General features: G+C 39.0%; 1 pseudogene; it reads left to right on the forward strand.

Annotated features, from left to right (window-relative positions):
- The first annotated feature begins 7,013 nt into the window (after positions 1 to 7,013).
- Positions 7,014 to 7,361, forward strand: LOC126066841 (60S ribosomal protein L34-like; annotated as a pseudogene).
- The last annotated feature ends 500 nt before the right edge of the window (positions 7,362 to 7,861 follow it).

Raw genomic sequence — 7,861 nt, forward strand, 5'->3', positions numbered from 1 at the left:
ATAATGTGACAGTATACTCCCCCTTTCCACCCTGAGTTTCCCATGTCCATTCAACCAGCTCCTGTCCCTTCCTGCCTTCTCATCCTGCCTCCAGACAAGAGCCACCCATTTGGTCTTGTGTATCTGAGAGAACAAAGAAGCACACTCTTCACAAGTATTATTTTATGTTTTATAGTCCAGTTTAATCCTTGTCTGAAGAGTTGGCTTCGGGAATGGTTTTATTCTGGGTTAACAGAGCATCCGGGGGCCATGGCTTTGGGGGTTCCTCAAGTCTCAGTCAGACCATTAAGTCTGGTCTTTTTATGTGGATTTTAGTTCTGCCCCACACTTTTCTCCTGCTGTCAGGGACTCTCTGTTGTGTTCCCTGACAGGGAATCATTGGTGGTAGCCAGGCACCATCTAGTTGTTGTGGTCTCAAGCTGATGGAGTCTCTGGTTTATGTGCTCCTTTTGTCTCCTGGGCTAATATTTTCCTTAGGTCTTTGGAGTTCTTCATTTTCCTTTGCTCCAAGCGGGTTGGGACCAATTGATTCATCTTAGATGGCCAACTGCAAGTTTTTAAGAGCCCAGATGCCACTCACTAAAATGGGATGCAGAACATTTTCTTAATAAACTTTGTTACGCCAGTTGACCTAGGTGTCTCCTGAAACTATGGTCCCCAGGCCCAAGCCCCAGCTACTTTTTCCCTCAGAGTGTTTGGTTGTGTTCAGGAAACCTCTCAGCTTTTTGTTTAGTCCAGTTGTGCTAACTTCCCTTGTATTGTGTGTTGTCCTTCCCTTCATCTAAGATGATTCTTGTCTACTATCTAGTTAGTAAATTCCCCTCTTTCTCCCTCCCAACCCTCATAAACATCAAAGAATGTTTTCTTCTGTGTTTAAATCTTTTCTTGAGTTCTTATAATAGTGGTCTCATACAATATTTGTCCTTTTGTGACTAGTTTCACTCAGCATAATGCCCTCCAGATTCATCCATGTTGTGAGATGTTTTTTGGATTCATCATTGTTTTTTATCATTGTTTAGTATTTCATTGTGCATATGTATTATAATTTGTTTATTCATTCATCTGTTGATGGGCATCTAGGTTGTTTCCATGTTTTTGCTATTGTGAACAGTGCTGTAATGCACATGGGTGTGCATATATCTATTTGTGTGATGGTTTTTATTTCTCTAGGATATATTACAAGGAGTGGGATTGCTGAATCATGTGGTACTTCTATTTCTAGCTTTTTAAAAAAGCGTGAAATCGGTTTCCAAAAGTGGTTGTACCATTTTATGTTCTCACCAGCAGTGCATAAGTATTCCAGTTTCTTGACAACCTCTCCAACATTTATTATTTTGTGTGTTTTGGATTAGTGCCAGCCTTGTTGGGTGAGATGGTATCTCATTATAGTTTTGATTTGCATTTTTCTAATGGCTAATGATTTTACAATTTTTCATAGTATTCCGTTATGATCCTTTTAATTTCAGTTGGGTCTGTCGTGATATCGCTGTCTCATTTCTTATTCAGGTTATTTGCTTCCTCTCCTGTTTTCTTTTTGTCATTTTGGCCAATGGTTTATCAATGTTGTTGATCTTTTCAAAGAACCAGCTTTTGGTCTTGTTGACGCTTTCAATTGTTTTTCTATTTTCTATTTCATTTATTTCTGCTCTAATCTTTATTATTTCCTTTCCTCTGGTGCCTGAGGGCTTTTTTTTTTTTTTTTTTTGCTGCTCTCTTTCTATTTGTTTGAATTGTAGGGTTAACGTTTTGATTTTGGCCCTTTCTTCTCTTTAGATGTGTGCATTTATTGCTATAAATTGACCTCCGAGCACTGCTTTTGCTGTGTCCAAAAGGTTTTGGTAAGATGTGTTTTCATTCTTATTTGATTTTATGAATTTCTTTATTCCATCCTTGATTTCTTCCATAACCCAGTAGTTTTTGAGCAAGGTGCTGTTCAGTTTCCACGTTTTTTTTTTTTTTTTTCCCTTGCCTTTTCTGTTATTGATTTCTACTTTTATTGCTTTATGGTCAGAAAAGATGCTCTGTAATATTTCAATGTTTTGGAATCTGTTAAGGCTTGCTTTGTGGCCTAATATATGGCCTATTGTGGAGAATGTTCCGTGCGTATTGGAAAAGAAAGTATACTTGGCGGCTGTTGCGTGGAGTGTTCCGTATATGTCTACGAGGTCAAGTTAGTTGATTGTCGCATTTAGATCTTCTGTGTCTTTATTGAGCTTCTTTCTAGATATTTTGTCTTTCATGGAAAGTGGTGTGTTGAAGTCTCCTACTATTATTGTGGAGCTGTCTATCTCACTTTTCAATGCCGTTAGGGTTTATTTTATGTATTTTGGAGACCTGTAGTTGGATGCATACACGTTTATTATGGTTATGTTCTCCTGGTGTATCGGCCTTTTAATCATTGTATAATGTCCTTCCTTATACTTTGTGGTGAATTTTGCTTTAAAGTCTATTTTGTCAGTGATTAATACTGCCACTCCTATTCTTTTTTGGTTGTTGTTTGCTTGATATATTTTTTTCCATCCTCTGAGTTTTAGTTTGTTTGTGTCTTTGAGTGTAAGGTGTGTCTCTTGTAGGCAGCATATAGAGAGTCTGTGTTTTTTTTTTTATCCATTCTGCCACTCTGTCTCTTTATTGATGCACTTAGTCCATTTACATTCAGTGTAATTATTGATAGATATGAGTTTAGTGCTGTCGCTTGGATTTCTTTTTTTAGTGTGTGTGAGGTGTTGACAGTTTCTTTGTTCCACTTAATTTTCTGTGCTGAGTTGTTTTTCTTTTTGTGTTTTCTTTTCACTTTTTCCCATTATTGTTGATTTTGTATTTGCTGAGTGTTTGTTTTTCTTCTTTTTTATTTTAATGTGTAGATTTGTTAGTTTCTTTTGTGGTATCTGTTTTTTTTTTTTTTTTGTGGTTACCTTAAAATTTATCTCAATTTTCCTAAGTTTAAAGAAGACTTTTATTTCTTGATATCACCTTAACTTCTTCTCCATATGAAAGTTCTATGACTATACTATTTAGTCCTCCCCCTTTATAAGTGTTGTTATCATTTACATATTGACATCTCTGTTTCCTAATTTTCAGTATTTTACTTTGACTTATGTTTGTGACTTCTCTATCTGGGTTGATATCTGGTTGATCTGTCCTGTGTTCTAGTCTTGGGTTATTATCTGATATTGTTGGTTCTCGAGCAGGAAGAATCCCTTTAATATTTCTTGTAATTTTGGTTTTGTTCTTACACACACAAGTTCCCTTAAATTCTGTTTATCTGGAAATGCCATAATTTCACCTTCATATTCGAGAGGTAGTTTTGCTGCATATATAATTCTTGGCTGGTAATTTTTTTCTTTCAAGGATTTATAGATGTCATCCCCTTGTCTTCTTGCCTGCATGGTTTCTGCTGAATATTCAGAGCTTAGTTTTATTGATTCTCCTTTGTAGGTGACTTTTTGTTTATTCCTGGCCACCCTTAAGATTCTCTCTTTATCTTTGGTTTTGTCACATTTGATTATAATATGTCTTGGTGACTTTCTTGGGGATCTACCCTGTGTGGGGTTCATTGAGCTTCTTGTATAGTTATCTTCTCATCTTTCACTGTATCAGGGAAGTTTTCTACCAGCAAATCTTCAAAAATTTTCTATGTGTTTTCTCTTATCCTCTCCCCCCACCCCTGTTCTGGTACTCTGAACACTTGTAAGTTATTCCTCTTCATAGCATCCCACATAATTCTTAGGGTTTCTTCATTTAAAAAAATTTTAATCTGATTTTTCTCAAACGAATTGGTGCCAAGTGCTTTATCTTCAACCTCACTAATTCTGACTTCCATTGCCTTGATTCTGCTCCTATGACCTTCCATTGTGCTGTCTAATTCTAAAATTTTATTGTTAATCTTTTGGATTTCTATTTCTGTCTCCCTATGGCTTATAGCAGCCTGTTAAGCTTGTTGTTCTGATCTTGTACTGCTTTCCTGAATTCCTCTGTTGCTTTGTGTGTTCTGGCTTGATCTGAGTTTTGCCTGATCTGCTTTCTGAAGAGTTCTGTATAGCAATCTTTTGAATTCTACCTATGGTAATTCCAAGACCTTCTCTTCCTGCAGAAGATTTCCTGGTTCTTTGTTTTGGTTGCTTGCTGGAGCCATCTTGATCTGCATCTTTATGTGGTTTGATATCGTCTGGAAACCCTGGTGGCATAATGGTTAAGTGCTACAGCTGCTAACCAAAAGGTCAGCAGTTTGAAGCCACCAGGCATTCCTTGGAAACTCTATAAGGCAGTTCTACTCTGTCCTATGGGGTTGCTATAGGTCAGAATTGAATCGATGGCAAAGAATTTTACAGGTTGTCTCCAAGCCGATGGTAAGTTATTATATTTATTGTATGTTTGCTTACTATGTCATAGCTTCTTGTTTTGTTTTGTTTTGATATGCCCAAAGAGGCTAGGCATGTGAGCTACTTTGGTTGTTGGTGTCTTTGACACTCTCACATCCTGTCACCAGGTGGTTAGAGCTGCTACTAGGTATGTGAGCCTAGGAGTCTGTTTATTTTGTTGTGTGGATTAAGCTCAGGTGTCCAGGTCGTCAGTCCTCAAGTGTAGGCTCTCATCTACAGTCCTAGACGGGCAGGGCTATGTAGGGGTGATTGGAGCAGGCATAGGTATCTGGCTGCAATAGGGGGCTATGTCCTGAACAAGGTAGGGAACTGACAGCTTCCCCTGAGTGCCCAGGTGGAAGGTATGTCCCTGTCCCCTAGAATGCATAGGTGCGTGGGTTTTACAGCCAGACTTTGGGTACCCAATGCTGTTGGATGTAGGAACTCATAGGCACCACTTATTCTCAGAACTCTGTCATGGTTGGTTAGGTGGCATGGGTGAAACCACCCGCCCTCAGGCCCCTGATAAGGGTGAGTGAGTACCCTGCTTGATGGGCAGGGTGGTGTCAAATGTCATGAATATGCCACTCCCTCTTGGTTGCTGCAGTTGAAAATAGGCTTCAGGTATATGCCCTGTTGTTTTATGCTAATGGGGGTCTATGCTATTGAATCAGCCCACAAAGGTCTAGGCAGGGGTGAAGTGCATTCAAAGCCTGTGGCCTCGTTATGCCTGTGCCTAGGTAAAGGGGCAGTGCCTACCCTGAGTTCCTGGCTTAGAGGGTGTGATAATTTTTCAAGCTGAGAGACTGGTTTGAGTGCATTTAGTCCTGAGTACCTGGTTTAGGGAAGTTGTTTTTTGTTTTGTTTTTTTCCCCTGAGTCCTGAGATTGGTTTGGGCATGATAGCTCCTATTTCAAGCTTAGGTGAAGTGGCAATTGTTGAATACTGCCGGACTGGTATTGGACAGGAGTGGGGAGGGGGGCGGGTGGGGGAAAAGTGGCAGGGGGGAGGGGTTATTTTGATCTCGCACCGTAGGTTGGATGCTTGCACTTAACTTCTGCAGATCCAGTGCAGCTTCCCCCTGGCTCCATAGGCTTGTGCAGACTCTCTGCTGCCCAGTCTCTTCTGATGTAGTAAAACACTTCTGGAGCGCTCTTGCTTGCCTCAGCCTGTGTGCGTCAGCCGATTCAGCCCACAGGGTAGCTCAAGTCTGGGACTTCTTTGCTGCTTCTGAACTATCTCTCCCTCCGCCTGCTGCTCAGTCCAACTCCTCAACTTTGTCTTGATGTTCAGGACTCCTAGATTGTCATATATAATCCATTCACTTGTTTTCTCAGGTCTTTGTTTAAGAGAGACCACAGGAAGTGTCTGACTATTCCGCCATCTTGGCCCCACCTCCAACAATCTAAATTAGGTTCTTAGTAACTTGCATTAGTCTCCCTCATGTGAACATTTTATAAGTGGATATAAAACATTAATCATTGTTTAATAAAGGTATATACCCTTTTTTTTTGCCATATTGAATTCCCCCTCTCTGGAATGCCTTTCTCTCCATTACAAGTAGTCGATATTACCCCTTTGCTGCATGTCAGGTGGTGACAGGGATGGTGTTTGTTAGTTGCTATGGAGACAACTATGTGTGCAGAGGTGAATGGCTCCATAGGGTTTTCGAGGCTGTGACCTTTCGGAAGCAGATCTTAGTACTCCCCAAATATCCGTGTGTTTCTGTGCATCTCACCCCTATGCATCTATATGGAGTCTTGTGATTAATTCTCACCAGGGGGAAATGAGCAGAAATTATGTGTTACTTTTGGCTTAAGGCCATTAGAAGTGTTACATACCCTCCCCTTGCTCTTTCAGGCAGCTGGAAAAGAACAACTTCAAGAGGGCGTGCTTGCGAGATGGAAACATGTGGGGTCCCAGAATCACTGTTGAAGGACAGCAGCACAGGAGAGCCATACTACTGCATCTGTCTTTGATATGAGCAAGAAATAAAAGTTTGTTGTGTTGAGCTGCTGAGATTTCAGGATTTGTTACTGTAGTATAGTCTAATGTTATTTAAATAATATACAAACACACTATTACATTATTAAAAACCAAAATTAAACCCATTTCCATTGAGTCGATTCCAACTCACAGTGACCCTATAGGATGGAGTACAACTGCCCTATATGGCTTCCAAGGAGTGCCTGGTGGATTTGAGCAGCTGTAGCTCTTAACCACTACTCCACCAGGGTTTCCAGTACATTATTAGAGTAAAAAGGAATTATCATTTTTTTTTTAAAGCAAGTTATTATATGGTACCTGGTTTTTTATATGGTCATTCTTTTTTGATCTTGAAATGCTACTCCTGGAGCTGTACCCCAAGAAGATCTATACAGTGATGGATGACTACTTTTGCTTACTAAAACTATATTTACTATATGATTCCAATTTTTCTTTAAAAAAAACCCCAATACAAATCGATGCTCATATTTACATATGTAAATATACACTATAAAAGTTGAGAAGAAATACACTAAAATTTTATTGTGGTTCTGTTATTATTAGGGGCAGAAAATGGTAGTGGAGATTATAGGAATTTTTTTTTTTCATTAAAAGCATTCTAGCTTTCTTTTACCTTTTCTGAGATGCTGTGTAGAGGTGTTCAAAATGGTCCATTGTTTGACCTACCATCATAAGTTGTCCTATAACACAGCCTCTAACAAAACTAGGCTGTCCCAAATCCCTGGTAGTAGAATTGTTTCCCTTTATACCATGAAGGCTGGTAAAGCACCAAAATCCACATGTGGTGTGTGCCCAGGCCAACTTTGAGGGGTTCGTGCTATGAGCCCTGAAGTTCTCATGAGGTTGTCCAAAACAAAAAAATATGTCTGCAGGGCCTATGGTGGTTTCATGTGGGCTACATGTGTTCGTGACAGGACCAAGCGTGCTTTTCTTATTGAGGAGCAGAAAATCATTGTGAAAGTGTTGAAGGCACAAGAAGAGTCAGAAAGCTAAATTCAAAAAAAAAATGAAGTTTTCTGAATAACAAAAAAAATCAAATGGCAAAAAGAATGTTTTATACTTTTTTTAAAAAATTCCATTTAAAACTATCAGTTTTATAATTAGGAAGCAAAATAACAAATGTCATAAAAGAAAAATTTAAAAACATAAATAAAAATATACCCCCAAAAGGATATCCCCACTCCCACTGCCGTCGAGTTGGAAAAATATATACAGATGACAAACACATGAAAAGATGTTCAACAACGTTAGCTATTAGGGAAATGCAAATTAAAACCATGACGCAATATCACTACAAAAAACAAAGAAAACAAAAACCTCGTTGCTAATGAGTTGATTCTGACTCGTGGCACTACACACCTATTAAAATGGTTAAAATGAAAAAAAAAAAAAATACTGACAATACTAAGTTCTGACTTTGTGGAGCAACTGGAATTCTCATGTATTGCTGGTGGGAATGGTAGGAAAAGAGTGTGGCAGTTTATTTTAAACAA

The sequence above is a fragment of the Elephas maximus genome, chromosome 2 (genome assembly GCF_024166365.1).
Source record: "Elephas maximus indicus isolate mEleMax1 chromosome 2, mEleMax1 primary haplotype, whole genome shotgun sequence".
NCBI lineage: Eukaryota > Metazoa > Chordata > Mammalia > Proboscidea > Elephantidae > Elephas > Elephas maximus.